Source organism: Notamacropus eugenii, chromosome 2 (genome assembly GCF_028372415.1).
Source record: "Notamacropus eugenii isolate mMacEug1 chromosome 2, mMacEug1.pri_v2, whole genome shotgun sequence".
Classification (NCBI taxonomy): Eukaryota; Metazoa; Chordata; class Mammalia; order Diprotodontia; family Macropodidae; genus Notamacropus; species Notamacropus eugenii.
In genome coordinates, this window is record NC_092873.1 from 79,268,812 (window position 1) to 79,286,303 (window position 17,492).

Consider the following 17,492-nt stretch of genomic DNA (forward strand, 5'->3'; position numbering starts at 1 on the left):
TTCCCATAATTTTTAAATTGTCTCTCCTGGATCTATTTTCCAGGTCAGTTGTTTTTCCAATGAGATATTTCACATTATCTTCCATTTTTTTCATTCTTTTGGTTTTGTTTTATGATTTCTTGGTTTCTCATAAAGTCATTAGCCTCCATCTATTCCATTCTAATTTTTTTTAATTAATTTATTTAACTTTTAACATTCATTTTAACAAAATTTTGGGTTCCAAGTTTTCTCCCCTTTTGTCCCCTCCCCCCCAAACACCAAGCATTCTAATTGCCCCTATGACCAATCTGCTCTCTCTTCTATCATCCCTCTCTGCCCTTGTCTCCATCTTCTCTTTTGTCCTGTAGGGCCAGATAACTTTCTGTACCCCTTTACCTGTATTTCTTATTTCCTAGTGGCAAGAACATTACTCGACAGTTGTTCCTAACACTTTGAGTTCCAACTTCTTTACTTCCCTCCTTCCCCACCCCTTCCCTTTGGAAGGCAAGCAATTCAGTATAGGCCAAATCTGTGTAGTTTTGCAAATGACTTCCATAATACTTGTGTTGTATAAGACTAACTATATTTCCCTCCAACCCATCCTGCCCCCCCATTATTTCTATTCTCTCTTTTGATCCTGTCCCTGCCCATGAGTGTCGACCTCAAATTGCTCCCTCCTCCCCATGTCCCCCCATCCATCATCCCCCCCACCCTGCTTATCCCCTTATCCCCCACTTTCCTGTATTGTAAGATAGGTTTTCATACCAAAATGAGTGTGCATTTTATTCCTTCCTTTAGTGGAATGTGATGAGAATAAGCTTCATGTTTTTCTCTCACCTCCTCTCTTTATCCCTCCTCTAATAAGTCTTTTGCTTGCCTCTTTTATGAGAGATAATTTGCCCCATTCCATTTCTCCCTTTCTCCTCCCAGTATATTTCTCTCTCACTGCTTGATTTCATTTTTTTAAGATATGAGCCCATCCTCTTCAGTTCCCTCTGTGCACTCTGTCTCTACGTGTGTGTGCGTGTGTGCATGTGTGTGTGTGTAATCCCACCCAGTACCCAGATACTGAAATGTTTCAAGAGTTACAAATACTGTCTTTCCATGTAGGAATGTAAACAGTTCAACTTTAGTAAGTCCCTTATGACTTCTCTTTGCTGTTCACCTTTTCATGGTTCTCTTCATTCTTGTGTTTGAAAGCCAAATTTTCTTTTCAGCTCTGGTCTTTTCATCAAGAATGCTTGAAAGTCCTCTATTTCATTGAAAGACCATTTTTTTCCCCTGAAGTATTATACTCAGTTTTGCTGGGTAGGTGATTCTTGGTTTTAGTCCTAGTTCCTTTGACTTCTGGAATATCCTATTCCATGCCCTTTGATCCCTTAATGTAGAAGCTGCTAGATCTTGTGTTATCCTGATTGTATTTCCACAACACTTGAATTGTTTCTTTCTAGCTGCTTGCAATATTTTCTCCTTGACCTGGGAACTCTGGAATTTGGCCACAATGTTCCTAGGAGTTTCTCTTTTTGGATCTCTTTCATGCGGTGTTCTGTGGATTCCTTGAATATTTCTTTTGCCCTCTGGTTCTAGAATCTCAAGGCAGTTTTCCTTGATAATTTCATGAAAGATGATGTCTAGGCTCTTCTTTTGATCATGGCTTTCAGGTAGTCCCATAATTTTTAAATTGCCTCTCCTGGATCTATTTTCCAGGTCAGTTGTTTTTCCAATGAGATATTTCACATTGTCTTCCATTTTTTCATTCTTTTGGTTTTGTTTTGTGATTTCTTGGTTTCTCATAAAGTCATTAGCCTCCATCTGTGCCATTCTAGTTTTGAAAGAACTATTTTCTTCAGTGAGCTTTTGAATCTCCTTTTCCATTTGGCTAATTCTGCTTTTGAAAGCATTCTTCTCCTCATTGGCTTTTTGAACCTCTTTTGCCAATTGAGTTAGCCTATTTTTCAAGGTGTTATTTTCTTCAGCATTTTTTTGGGTCTCCTTTAGCAGCGTGCTGACCTGCTGTTCATGCTTTGACTGCATGTCTCTCATTTCTCTTCCCAGTTTTTCCTCCACCTCTCTAACTTGATTTTCAAAATCCTTTTTGAGCTCTTCGATGGCCTGAGCCCATTGAGTGGGCTGGGATATAGAAGCCTTGACTTCTGTGTCTTTGCCTGATGGTAAGCATTGTTCTTCCTCATCAGAAAGGAAGGGAGGAAATGCCTGTTCACCAAGAAAGTAACCTTCTGTAGTCTTATTTCTTTTTCCTCTTCTGGGCATTTTCCCAGCCAGTGACTTGACCTCTGAATATTCTCCTCACACCTACCTCGCCTCCTGATCCTCCCAGCCAGCGCTTGGGGTCTGAGATTCAAACGCTGCTTCCAGCCTCAGGGCTTTTGGCGGGGGCAGGGCTGCTATTCAGTGTGAGATTAAGTTCAGGTGCTCAGGTCAGGGCAGGGCCGCCTTACAGGCTCCGTTCCCTCAGGGGGTTTATGCAGAGACCTTCAACAATGGATCCAGGCTCCTGCCTCCTTTGGGAGCCCCTGTCTGCTCCCACCTCCGCTTCTGCCTCCCGAGGGGGCCTGAGTTATGGGGGCACCCCACTCCCCTCTCGACCCGCCAAAGAGACCCTCTCACCGACCCCCATCACCTGTGGGTGGAGGGACCCGCACGGCTTCTGGAGACTCAGTCCCTGAAGCCTGCTCGGATCTGCTCCTCTTGGTGCTACGGCCGTGGCAGGGCTGTACTTGGCTCCCAGTCCGCGGCGCAAAGGACCTTTTGCAAGAGGTTTGCAGGTCCCTCTGGAACAGAAATCTCCTTCGCTCCAATGTTCTGTGGCCTCTGGTCCTGCAGAATTCATAGTGAGTTGCTATTTACAGATGTTCTATGGGTTGTGGGTTTAGAGCTATGTGTATGTGTGTCTTTCTACTCCGCCCTCCATTCTAATTTTGAAAGAACTATTTTCTTCAGTGAGCCTTTGAACCTCCTTTTCCATTTGGCTAATTCTGCTTTTGAAAGCATTCTTCTCCTCATTGGCTTTTTGAACCTCTTTTGCCAATTGAGTTAGCCTATTTTTCAAGGTTATTTTCTTCAGCATTTTTTTGGGTTTCCTTTAGCAAAGTGTTGACCTGTTTTTCATGCTTTTCTTGCATGTCTCTCATTTCTCTTCCCAGTTTTTCCTCCACCTCTCTAACTTGATTTTCAAAATCCTTTTTGAGCTCTTCCATGGTCTGAGCCCATGGAATATTTCTTTTGGATGTTTGGGATACATAAGCCTTGATTTTTATGTCTTTCCCTGATGGTAAGCATTGTTCTTCCTCATCAGAAAGGAAGGGAGGAGATATCTGTTTACCAAGAAAGTAACCTTCTGTGGTCTTATTTTTTTTCCCCCTTTTCTGGGCATTTTCCCAGCCAGTTACTTGACTTCTGAGTGTCCTCTCCACACCCACCTGGCCTCCAGATCGCCAAGCCAGCTCTTGGGGTCTGAGATTGAAATGCTGCTTCCCAGCCTCAGGGCTTTGGGTGGGGGCGGGGCTGCTATTCAGTGTGAGATTAAGTTCAGCTGTTCAGGTGGGGGCAGGGCTGCCTCATGGGACTCAGTTCCCTCAGGGGATCAACAATGGATCTGGGCTCCTGCCTGCTTTGGGATACCCTGTCCGAGGCTGCCTCTGCTGCTGCCTCCCGAGGGGGCCTGAGTTATGGGGACACCCTGCTCCCTTCTTGTCCAGCCAAAAAGACTCTGTCACCGACCTTTGGCACCTGTGGGTGGAGGGACCTGCTCGGCCCTGGAGATTCCTTCCCTGAAGCCCGCTCAGATCTGCTCCTCTCGGTGCCACGTGGCCAAGACAGGGCTGAAATACATTTCTGAATCCAACTGTGTGTGTGTGGGTGTGTGTCCGTGTCCGTGTCTGTGTCTATGTCAGTGTCCATGTCTGTCCTTCCCTACTTTTACCAGTTTAGTTGAGAATGAGGTTCAAATGTCAGCTCTCCCTCTACCCCTTCCTTCTTGTTTGTATAGATGCCTACTTGCACATTATGTGAGATACTTTTCCCTAACTTTCTTTCTCCCTCCACCTCACAATGTATTCCTCTTCCCCACTCTTTCAAGTCTTCTTTTAAGATTGTCAACAAAACCCAAGCCTTGTCTAAATAGATTCCCTAGACTCCCCCTTTGAGTCCTGATGATGATAAAGTTTAGAAAGAACACTGTCTATCCTCCTTCCATATTTGAATCAAGTAAGCAATTTATCCTTGTTTAGTCACCTGTCATTGTTAATTCATGTCTATTTTTTTGGTTTCTCTTAACTCTCATGTTTGAAGTTCAAAGCTTTTACTTATCTCTGGTGTTTTCATCAGGAATACTTGGAAGTCTTCTATTTCATTAAAACTCGATATTTTCCCCTGTAGCATTGTATTCAGTTTTCTTGTGTAAGCTTTTCTTGGCTATAAGTCTGTATCTTTTACCTTCTTGAAACTCCAAATTCTCTGCTCCTTTGTGCGGTCGCTGCTAAGTCCTGTGTAATCTTGACTAGATTCTCATTATATGAATTTTTGCTTTCTGGCTGTTTGCAGTATTTTTTCTTTGACCTGAAAGCTCTGGATTTTGGCTGTGATGTTCTTAGGAGTTTCTAAGAGGTCTGGGCAGTTTTCTTTTAAGATTTCTTGAACTGAATGAATTCCGAGTACAAGTTGAAAGATATTGTTTTTTACTTTATGTTTCTTGTTCTTTTTCTTTTCTTTCTTTCTTTTTTTTTTTTTTGCAACATGGCTAATATAGAAATAGGTTTTGCATGACTTCACATGCTTATATCATATTGCTTAACTTCACAATGGGTGGGGAGGGGCTGAAAGAGAAGAGAAAATTTAAAACTCAAAATAAAATTAATGTTTAAAAAAAGATTTCTTGAACATGATATTTACGCTCATGTTTTAGTAATGACTTTCAGGTACTGGAGTAATTCTTGATTTTTTTTCCTCTTCAGTCAGTTTTTGGGTCAGTTCTTTGCTATGAGATGTCTTACATTTTCTTTTTTTTTTTTTTTCCAGTCATTTAACTGTGTTTTAACATTTCTTTGTGCTTCATGGATTCATTGTCTTCTATTTGGTCCATTCTAATTTTCAGGGAGTTTTTTGCTTAGGCAATGTTTTGCACCTCTTTTGCTAAGCTGTAAATTCCCTTTCTAATCCTTCTGTAGCTCTCATTTCTTTTCTCATCTTCCCCCCTCCCATCATTGTTGTTTCATTTATAAAAGCATTTTAAATTCTCTTACTTTTTAAAACTCTTGCTTCATCTTTTCCAAGAATTCTAGTTGAATTTGTACCAAGGCTATAGGGTTTTTGTTTGTTTTTGTTTTTCTGAGGCTTTGTTTTGTTTGGAGGTCATTCTCTGGGTCTTGAGCATCCCTATCAGCATAATAGCTTTTTATGGAAGGATACTATTCTTCGGTTTCTCGGTCTTTGAGCCTGCTTCTTGACTACTGACTTTGTGTTAGGTCCAGGTTCTTCCCACTTCTAGAATGAATCTCTGGGCTGATAGTACCTGCAGACTTTCGGTATAATTCCAAAGTAGTCTGATTCAGGGCAAAGTCTGACTGTTGCTCCTGCTGTGAGCCATGGGCCTGTAGGCTTGTCTGTTTGGAATTTTAGTAGATTGCTTTTGGATTCAGCTACTGTCAGTGAGCTGATTCAGAGTGACAGAACTGCAGGCCTGGGATTCCTGCTCTGATTATTCTCATGCAGACTTTAGAACTGGCTAGAAGCTGGAACGGAGACCCCCTGCTGCTACTTTTGAGCCTGTTTTCCTCTTGGTGTACAGGGTCCTCATCATATACACCATGTTTCTTTTCTTTCTGGCTTCAGTCTTCTTGGAATATATACTTAATAGTGCATTCTCTCAAAGGGGCTGGACAATTTTGTGACTTGTATAATTCAGAATCATTTACCAGGATTGTTGGACCAATCTATAGCTCTGCCAAGGGTATATTAATGCCTTGTCTCCTTTCTTGCTGCTTCAAGTTTGATTTCATTTATTCCTTCATTCATTAGGATAGTACCATACTACAAAATGTGAGCATAAAAGAGCTATAAGACATGATCCCTGCCCTCCAATAGCTTATAGTTCAGTTGGAGTAGAAAAAGAATATGTAGACCTGAGAAACAGAAGGGGCAGCTTTATGTATCTTATTTGTACATAATTGTCTTCATATTGCCTCCCCTCACACTGTGAGCTCCTTGAGAGTAGGGACTGCCCTTTTGACTTTCTTTATATCCCCAGTGCTAAAGTAGCACAGTTCCTGGAACCTATTTTAGTGCTTGTTGGTTGACTGACTCCTTTCTTCTTGATTTTTAACATTATTAAAAATAAGAGCGGTGTGGAGGGGTGCATTGTGAGCACTCTTTCTTTTAAATTTATTTATTTTTTAGTTTTCAACATTCACTTCCATAAGATTTTGAGTTCCCAATTTTCTCTCCTTCCTCCACTTCCCCCTTCCCAAGACAGCATGCAATCGGATATAGGCTACACATGTATGATCATATTAAACCTATTTCCACATTAATCGTGTTGTAGAGAAGAATCAAAACAAAAGGGAAAAACCATGAGAAAAACCACACCAAAAAAAGAGAAACTAATATGCTTTAATATTCAATTCAATTCAATTAAATGCTTCAATCTGCATTGAGACTCCATAGTTCTTTCTCTGGATGTGGATAGTTTTTCCATCATGAGTCTTTTGGAATTGACTTAGATCATTGCATGGCTCAGAAGAACTAAGTACAACAAAGTTGGTCCTTGCGCAGCGTTGCTGTTCCTGTGTAGTGTTCTCCTAGTTCTGTGAGCACTCTTACTAGGAATAATGGCAAAGTTTCCTCTCAGCAACTCATCCTCCACGCTCTCTCCAGAACTACTTCCCATTTGTACCAGTCTTCTGATATTAATATTCTTACCTATTCTCAGCCTCTTTCCCTCCTTCCCTTTCCTCATGCAGATGCCTTAAGGAAATGAGAGAGAACGGAATTTAGGGACATAAATGAGTGTTGATGCTTAGCAGTTTTGTCATACCCAAAAGAAGGGATTTACTCCTGAAAAGTGAAAACTTGTGTGGATTTGTGCCTTGGTTAACTGGAAAGTTGTGTTCTTTCTCTCACATCATCTACTCTGTCCCTAGGGGTGAAGTAAGCCACCCTTGACAGAACTGGGCAGGGCAATACTTTTGTTCAAGCAGGAAGTTGAGAGTCTGTTTGGGGAGAGGAGGAAGGGTGAGGTAGACTTGTGAGTAGACCTTAAATGGCTCCACGTCTTTGGGGTGGGGAACCATGGTTATTTTGGTAGAGAAAGAAAAAAGTCAATGACTCCTGTGTAGGGTTAAGTAGTAAAGAGAGAGCCTTGGGCATACTCTGGAGTTGTCTCTCCTGGCCAGTTCAATTCCACGTACATGCCAATACCTGCTTCACTCTGAGGTGCTCCTAAATAGATATACTACTTCCTGTCCCTTTCTGGCCTGAAGTGACTTTTTTATGATTGAAATTTATTTCCCTGCCTCTTCTCATTTGCTCCATTCCTAGGTTTATCATTACCTTCAGTGGGATGGGAAGGGTGGAGAGAAAAAGGGACACACAGGCCCAGTAGCTCTACTGCCTTCCATATGATTGTGGGCAATCATTTAACCCCTCTGAGCCTCAGTTTCCTCATCTGTAACGTGAAGATACCATTTTCTACCTCACAAGGCCATTTAGAGGAAAGAATATTCAGAGTTGTCTTCTAGTGTTTTTCCAATCCTGGTTTAATTGGGTAATTCTGTCCATTAATTCCTCTTGCTACAGTTTAAAACCCCACCTATTTCTTAGATTGAGCAAGGTATCTGTAAGTATAAGTGTAGGAGAATTTTTCAGCATGATTTGTTGAACCTCAAGCTTCATGCGATATTCTTTTTTATCATGTTTTCTAGTGACATCTCTGCCTCCCAAATATCTTTCCCATTAAGGGCTTGCCTAGTAGTTAGACATTATTAAAATTTTTCCACAGAAAAGGGATTCTGTGAACCTGTCTATACTTAAAACTATTTATCCTCTTCATCTTTATGATAATATTAATAAAACAGGCACACTCAATTGTTTTTCTAATATTTGAGATAAGTGAAAGAGAACCACCATGTGTACTAGAAGGAGGCAGTCCTGACTGGTTTGCCTGGGTTCTGGACCAGCCACTGTCTAACTGTGTGACTTTGGGAAAGTCATTTCCCTATTTTTTCCTCTGTAAAAATGAGGTCAGATTAGAAAGCCTCTTGTAGCTGTGGCATTCTGTGATTCTGATAAGTGAGAAGTTTCAGTGGGGGAGGGTTAGAATGAGAGCCAGTAGTATCTTTTGAGAAGCTGCTTGAAGGTAGGGGGGAACAAAAGGAATGATTGTACTGAGCTCATTTCAGGGGAACAGAGAATCTAGTAGAGAAGAAATAAAACTGGAGATTAAATCTCAGACCTAGTCTGAAAAACTTGTGTATTTAATGTTTACATAAATATCTCTCATTATTTCAGTGTTTTCTTTAGAATCTCTCATTTGACCCTCAGAAAAACCCTCAAAGATGGCTATCCCCATTTAGAACATATCATCTTTTCCTTACTTGGGGAAGAAAACTGAAGCACAATCACAAAGTATATTAATAAGACCAAATTAATTTAGTATATTCTCCACTAAAATCCTCTACTTATACTTCATAGTATGATTTCCCAGAGTTCTCAAAGCCTATGTCAATAGAGTGTAACCCTTCACCAAATCCTACAGGCTAGGAGGATTTTAAGTATGGTCCTAATCATAGCCTGTATATCTGTTGTCCAAGGAGGGTTCTAGCTAAACTTGGAGAGGTTAGCACCAGCATAAGATATTTTTCAACCATAACTCTCAAAAAACATCCACCGTGTTATAGAGTAGCTGTAACCTGTGCTGCAGGGACGAATACCCACAGTGACAAAAGCATAGGTCCTTGAACTAATAGAGTACATATTGAACGTGTTTAGGGAAGGAGAATTAATGGAATAGGACTAGCTAAGAATTAACCTGGTAAGACCTTTTAGAATAGGAGAACTTTGATTTGACCCTTTACAGGAAGGAAAGGACCCTAGAGTAAGAATATTCCCTCCTCGTTACTGCTCACACTATTGAAGATGCCCAGAAAGTACCGCTCTGGATTGTTTTAATATTCTTTTCTTCCTGGCCTTCGTACTTTTTTTTGTAAGTAGTATTTTATTTTTTCCGTTTACATGTAAGGATAGTTTTCAATATTCATTTTTTATAAGATTCTGACTTCCAAATTTTTTCACTCCCAGCCTTCCTCCTTAAGATGGGAAGCAATCCAATATAGGTTATACACTTCATACTTAAGAGTGAGAACTCTACCCTATAATTATTGGTGGTAGGTGTGCAAGGATAACTGTCTAGGCCAGTAGACACAGGTTCCTATGTTATGTGGTTAAGACCAGAAAGACCAGCTGTGTTAGCTGATGCAAATTTTTATTATAATTTTACTTGGAAATAAAAATTTAAATCTTATCTCTATATTTTTTGCCTCATGGATAAAAAATACACTGTGTTAACTGATGTAGCTTGGTCCTTTGAGGCATTCTTAAATTCCAATCCTTCTATTAATAGCAATCTCATTTCGTCTACTTTTTTTCTTCCATTGTTTATTTGGCTCCTAGAAAACCTCCTTCATTCAAGAAATCTTCCAGAATCACTTGAAAAAACATGCTTACTTCAATTAAGCCTGACCTTTCTAAATATCATTGAAACAGGTATTTACTAAAGAGCTACTATATGCTAGACATTATGTTAAGGCCTGAGATGACAAAGACAAAAATGTTCTTCCCCTCGAGGACCTCATATTTTACTGAGAGAAAAATCATTTATACATAAAAGTCCCTATAAAATATATCTAAAGTAATTTGTTATGGGATAGTAGGCACTGCCAGTTGAGTGGGGGGGGGCACACAGGGTAAAGGCCTCATGTAAGAGGTTTGAGCTGTGTTTTAAGGAACTTAAGAATTTTAAGAGATACATGTGTGCGAGAGAAGTGCATTCTGGGTTTGGGGGATGGACTGCAAAGGCATGGGGTTGGAACATGAAATGTATTGTGTGAGCAACAGCAAATTGGTCAGTTCAGCTGGTACTTAGATTCTGTGAAGGGCAGTAACATAAAATAAGTCTGGAAGAGTTCTAAATGCCAAACAGAAAAGTTTGTATTTTATTCTAGAAGCAAAAGGAAGCTAGAAGTTTTTAAGTGATAGTAAATAATAATAAAATCTATGCTTTTGGACTCCACAGCTACATGGTACCTCTGATTGCCACTGAGTTATCATACATAGTATATATAGTGTGTATGTGTATATATACATATACATATATATGTATATTATATATATATATATATAGTATATGGGTGTAGTATATAGGCTTCTAGAACTAGAAATGTAAAAACTTATCTCATTATTAAGGAGCTATCCCTAAGGGGTACGATATGATCCTTGCCATCGGGGAGAAGCTTGGGGTTTCTAGAAATTCCTAGTCTAACCTGGGAGAAGAAAACAGTCATGAGAAAAATATATAGAATATATAATAGCATACACATAAAAATAAATTACATATATGCAGTAAATAGAAATGACAAAATGGAAACAATTCAAGACAAAAAAAATGTTGAATGAATGACATATCTAGTAACAGTGGGTGAAGCTATCAGTTTGGAGGAAGAGTCAGTATCCAGGAGAGGGTGTTTAAAGGTTTGGACCAGAGGGAGATACTAAATTAGGAACGTTTATTTCTTAGAAAGGGCAGGGACAGATGGAAATATTCCGTAAGAGAATGCATATGTAGGATTAGAAATCTAAAGTTGGATCAGAAGTAAAGTAGTGGCCCAAGGCCTGAGAATAGTAAATGTCTCCTGTGGGAGCTAAATCCAGGCCTTCTCAATCCTGTGCCATTATTTTTTCCAGTGTCTGCTCCATGACCATACTTCCTAGCATTTTCTATCCTGAGCAGTTAGGGAATGTTCTTCATATCTCACCTAGATCCTTCCTGCTGTTATATCAATTCATTTTTTCTGGATTGGTCCTTGGAAGACCCAAAAAACATTGTCTCCAAACTTAGAAAGGCCCAAAAGGGCCTTTCCTTTAAAGGGGAAAGGAAGATTGGAAATCTGATTTCATTGGTATAAGGAAATGTCAGATGAGTAGCCCCTCTACCATCGTAGGGCAGCACCTTCTCTCCAGCTTATTGTCTTCAGTAGCATCGAGCACTGAAAACTTAGTTGACTTGCCCAGACTCACACCATTTGTGTCAGAAGTGGAATTAGAGCTCAGATCTTCCAGGTTCTGGAGCCACTAATACATCTATTATACCATGCATTAGTCCATGGGGTCAGGAAGAGTCAGACACAGCTAAACAACAAAATTACCCTGCAGTCCCTTTCAATCCAGATTTTAAAGATCTGAAGTTCAGTAGTACCTCCGTTAGTTTTACTATGTACTCTCTAGTAGTCCTGATCTAGATATCTTGCCACTGGACCCAGATGGCTGTAGAAGAGAGGGAGGCTGATCACTTTGCATAGCTCTCTCTCACTTAAATCCAATTCACTTGCAAGTTAAAACCTCACCTTCCTGATGTTATGGTGCTCTTTGAGAACGAAGGACAGACAGCACCAACTCTCCCTACCCCTCACCTTGTCTTCTTTGCTAGGTTTTTTTTTTTAACTTAGACAAGTTTACTTCTAAAGGTATAATCACAAGTATACAAACTTACTCCCCTGACATGTGGGAGGAATAACCCTTCTTCCCTTTGTACCACCTCAGTCTCTGGGGAGGGGAAGAAGAATATTAGGTTCATAGCTTAGCTTGCTTCTCCCACAGGACACAATCCTCCTTCTAAGTCCAAACACCCCTCTGGTTTTAGTTGCAGGGTTCTCAGGGTTAGTTTAGTTATCAGGGTTTCTGTGCCTGCAGTCCTGGCTCTAAGGCTGCCATGGGTTGAATTTTTAGTCCCGTGAGAATCACCTTTGGCACCTGAAACTGAAGAGGACAAGCACACTTCTCTTCCCCTTCGAGCCTCCCCCCTCCCCCTTCCCTCCTGGCCCATTTCTTGAACCAACAAGTCCTGTTGTCAGTAAAATGGTGTCTTAATCCTCTGTAGGAGAGCTGCGGAAAGAACTCTGCAGATGACCTGCTTGGTCTTGCCAGTTTCAAAGATGAAGATAGCCTGTAAAAGGAAGCTATGCCTTCATGTGTCCCATGTGGTTGGAATGACAGAGGCTACATGGTAGGCAAACTGGGCATATTCAGAAAGCCCCTCAAAGGTGTCTCCATGTTAGCAGAACTGAGCATGCCCAGAGAAGCCTAGGGTACACATTTCCCTGTTTGAAATTTGTTGTCCCCAGAACATAGGCAGGGGTGCTTTTTTTTAAAAATGTTTTACACAGTTCTCATCCCAAATTCAAAATGAGTTCTCTGTGGTCTTGAGAAGGCATGATGTCCTTTCACTTATTTTCTTAGTGCTATAAAGTCTTAAAGAAACCAGTGTTACATTGTCATAGGCAGCCCCACATGTACAGATATAAAAATCACAATTATTTTTACATACAACATTTTGGAGATTTGTAGAACAAGGAACAAATAAGCCAACAAAATAAAAGGTATTTTACAAATTTTATGAAATACTTTGCTTGCTTGTCCTTACCGGGCCTCTCTCAATCCACATGCAAAAGAGAGCAAAGACTGGCTCCTGCTAAGAGCAGAAACCGGGTCCTCACTGAGCTTTCCAAGCTACATGGAGCGCCCCCTGCAGGGATTTGGGACCTGGGTCAACTTGGCATTGCCCTTTCTTAAATGAGAAAAAAACTGTCCTGGGTGAAAACTTTTCCAATATTTCTCTCAGTGTACTAGACCATCCACTTGCAGTCTGCACAAAAAAAGTGTCCATTTCTACACAGGGCATATTAAAATTTTCCATCTAGCATAAGTGATCTCCATGGAAGTCCAGGCCGTTTCCTTATCCCAAAGGGCATCTGAAATTCCCCCCATGAATACTTGCAACTGCCAGGGCAAATTAAATGGAATTGCAAACTCACCCATGAGGACAATTGGACTTAGTTAAAGGAGTAGCAAAGAATTTCAGCTACCTGTGGATTCTAAGCACAGACATTCTCACTTCAAGAAGTAGGGCATTTTGCTTTCATTAAAGGTAAGCAATAGAAATTGGCTTAAATGCAAAAAGAATATGAACATTTCTAGAACAATCTAGTGATTCCAGATTTTTCACAGACAACTTGATATCTGCATTTATACAGGACACAATAATATAGAACACAGTGTGCCATTCCTTATTTGTTGTTCATTCAGACGTGTCTGATTCTTTGTGACCCCCTAGATCATAGTATACTAGGCCCTTCCAACTTCCACTACCTCTCAAAGTCTGTCCAAGTTCATGTTTGTTGTTTATGTCACATTACTGTCCATCTCAATCCCCTGCCATCCCCTTTTCCTTTTGCCTTCAGTTTTTCCCCATATCAGAGTCTTTTGCAGTGAATCTTGTCTTCTAATTATGTGGTCTTCCAGTGAATAGCCAGAATTAATTTCTTTGAGTGTTGACTGCTCCAATCTCCTTACTGTTCCAAAGTCTTCTCCAGCACCACGATTCGAAAGTGATGATTCTGCGGTGCTCAAGTTTTCCTTATAATCCAACTCTCACAGTCATACTGTGCTACTGGAAACACTATTGCTTTGGCTCTATGGACCTTTGTTAGAAGGGTGATGTCACTGTTTTTTAGTAGACTGCCCAGGTTTTCCATAGCATTCCTTCTAAGGAGAGAGTGTCTTTTGATTTCATGATTTCCGTTGCCATCTATAATGATTTTTGAACCCAAGAATATAAAGTCTGATGCTGTTTTCATTTCTTCTCCCTCTGTTTACCAGGAAGTGATGGGACTAGTTGCCAAGATCTTAGTTTTTTATATTAAAATTTAAGTCAGTTTTTATACTTTCCTGTTTCACTCAATCCTTATTCAGAATTCAATAATACATAAAGAATCAGAACTTAAATAGTCAAAGTGATCAACAAATGAAAAGTTTGGAAAATTACACCAATGAACTTGTGAGGGAACACTCATCAGGGGGAAAAAATCAGCTGTATATTTATAGCCTTAAAAAATTGCCAAATTTGTCTAGGATTTCACAGTCTAGGGTATCTCAAAAATCAAAATCCCATGTATAGTATCTCTAGGAATTCCTGCAAAGGCAAAGGGCCCAATTTATCCCAGACGAGGCTTTACTACCTTAACTGTTGAAGGCCAGGTAGGTTAGATTTCACTCCTCCCCCAGAGTTCTTTGGTTCTGTTAAGGCAATTGAGGGTTGTGTAAATTCTTTGCAAATAGCTTCAGCCCCTTCTGATAGTGTTCCTTCAAGTGTGGTTTGGCTCCCTAGCACCTAAGTTCAATTTAACCCCAATAATAATATTAGCTTTGATAAAGGGTTAAGATCATGATGGCTTGACTCCCCAGTCCCATGGGGACACCATACACCTCAGTCTCTGATGAGAAGAGGATTATTAGGCTTATAGCACAGTCCTAGTTCCCAGTCCAAAATCCCCCTTAGAGATTGAGTCTCAGGCATTGGTTTCTCAGGGCTTCCAAGCCAGGCTGGTTGGCTGCACTATCCCACCTGCAGTGTTGGCTCAGACAATCATGATTCTTCTGTTCCCATGGGGATCACCTAGTGTATGAAATTGAGGAGGACACACAACACAGAACAGAAACAAACACTCCCCCGGGTCCATTCCTCAGAGTTATAGTAAAAGAGAGGCAAAATCCTTCCCCCTCCCTGTTCAGTTTATGGAGCCCTTGCTTTGGGTGAACTGGGATCTTCACCCTCTGGATGCTGCAGAAAAATGCCTGGTGTCACAGAGCTCAAAAGGGTCAAGACCCTGCCTAGCAGCTTCCATGGCCTTGCCCCTTCCCTTACCAGGACTAGATCCCCTTACGTCTTCTATCCCCCAGAGCTTTCTTCAACTGGCTTCCATATAAAGTGAACCTCACAGGATGCAACCTCACCATCTGCCATGAGGTTGGGCCTAGAACTTGAACAATCTGATTTCATTCTTCTTTTGGGTGGGACCACCCCTCAATGGTCCTTATGCTGTCCTCATCCCAGTGATTCAAAAACTTGCCCACTACTTGCTGTGTAAGCCTCATTCCTCATCTCCAGTTGCCCATTCCCTTACTTTCATCTATTGCAGCCCTACCCCAGACCTCCCATGTCCCACTCTAAATCTGCCAGCCTCTTCCACTGTGTCCTCTAGAACCCTTGCTTCATAATTAGTAAACTTCCTATCTTATTAAACCTCTTCCTTTCTCATTTTCTTCCTTCCATCTTCTGAAACTCAGTGAGAACTGAGAGTTTGCTGATGACGCTGCTTTCTCCACCACCATTTTTCAGCAGTGATTGCATTTTCCTTCATAACCTACAATTTGATAGGATGTGTGTCTATGAGAGAGATGTTGTGAAGAAAGATTTGATGGGACTTGGCAACAGATTGGTTATAGGCAGTGAGAGAGTGAAGAGTCAAAGGAAGACTGAGTTTTTAAGCCTGGATCAGTGGGAAGATGGTAATGCCCTTGGCAGGAATGAGAGAGTGAGGAAGAGGGGAGGACATAATGAATTTGGTTTTCAATAGGATACATTGGCCCAGTAGATAGAGCATTGAGCTTGGAATCAGGAAGACATTTTCATGAGTTCAAATCTGGTTTCAGATAGCTAGCTATGTGGCCTTGGGCAAGTCCCTTACCTCTATTTGCCTTAGTTCCTCTTCTGTAAAATGATCTGGAGAAGGAAATGGCAAGTCATTTTTTGCCAAGAAAACCCCAAAATGAGGTCACAGAGAGTTGGACACTACTGAACAACAACATTTAAGATATTTTGGGGATCTTCAGTTCAAGATATCTAAGAGGCATTTAGAAATGACTTTGCAGTAGCCCAGGTTCACAACATCAACATTGCCTTTAACTACTCCTGCTCCCTCACACTAGATCCTGAATCTTGCAGTTTATACCCTGTGACATCTATTGAACATGTCCTCTTCTCTCTATTCATACATCTGCTTTGTTCTCCATCGTCTTTTTGCTGGACAGTAATCCTGATTTGTCTCCTTGCCACTCTCCAGGATCTGCCTCTGCCTTTATGAAGGCTGGACCCTGAATTTGGAGGGACCCTGAATTTCATGAACTCCTTTACTTCTCTCAAGACTCAGCTCAACACCAACTTCTATAGGAAACTTTTCTTGATTTCCACCCCTTTTCTATTGGCCAGTGCCCTCTCTCCCCAACTGCCTTGTATAGGTTTGTGTACCTATGTTGTCTTCCCAGATAAGTCAGCTCCTTCAGATTAAGGAAACTTTCACTTTTTGTCATTATATCCCTGTCACCTAGTTCAGTACCTGGCATGTAGAAGGCATTTAATAAATGCTTGTTATCTCATTTGATCCTTTCAGGACAATTCTGTGAGTTAGGTGCTTTATTATCCCCATTTTGCAGATGAAAAAACAGGCTGAAAAAAGTTAAGTAACTTGCCATGGGTCACAAAGGTAGTAAGTATATGAAGCAAGATTTGATTTCAGGGTTCCCTCTATCCACTGTAGCACTTTGTTGCCATGGGTTGATTGGTTGTTTAATTTTTTAATCTTTGTTACAAGTGAAGGCTTATTGGATAGGAAAGTCATAGACTGAAGATCAATGTGATATGAAAACCAACTGCATCATTAATACTTACTGTTTTAGAAAAGACTGCTAAGGGATAGTCTCAACACTTCTGTCTTCTTAATCACACAAGGGCACTTGGGAAGTCTTCAGAGCAACATGGGAGAATCACTGATCACCACTCGTTCCCATATTCCATTAGCCCTTGAATAAATACATTTCACTTTTGAAAAATATTTATTAAGTGCCTGCTTTGTGCCAGATGTTGTTCTAAGGGTCGGGGAAGCAAAGATGAAAATTGTATAGCCAGTTATAGTCCTTGGCTTTGTAAAGGGTACAATGAAGGGTGCAACCCATGCACAGATAAGTAGAATACAGCATAGAACATGGTTAGGACAATGTGCTCTGCAGAAGTATGAGGAAAGGCAGTTACCTTCAACTGGAGAGTCAGGGATGGTGTCATAGAGGATGTCACACTTGAGCTGAGGAGTGGAACCATTTGAATTTAGAAGAGAGCACGTTCCAGGCAGAGGATAATGGTTGTGAGGACACACAGAGCTGGATGATGGCATGTTCGTTTTGCAGAACTGAAGCCCAGTTTAGCTAAATTATAGTATTCAAAAGGGAATAATGTGAAATAAGTCTGTAAAGATAGAAGTAGGCTGAAGCCATATTGTGGAAGACTCTAAATGCCAAATTCTCCGAAGTTTGTATCTTCTCCTAAAGTCAGTAAGGAACCATTAACTGTTTCTGAGTTAAAAAAATAAAAAGTAGCATGGTCAGACCCATCAAGA

At 40.7% G+C, this 17,492-nt stretch overlaps 1 protein-coding gene across 4 annotated transcripts in view; it reads left to right on the forward strand.

Moving 5' to 3' along the window:
* MINK1 (misshapen like kinase 1) overlaps positions 1 to 17,492 on the forward strand; it is a 64,691-nt gene that overhangs the window by 22,477 nt on the left and 24,722 nt on the right. The gene's annotated exons all lie outside the window — the stretch shown is intronic.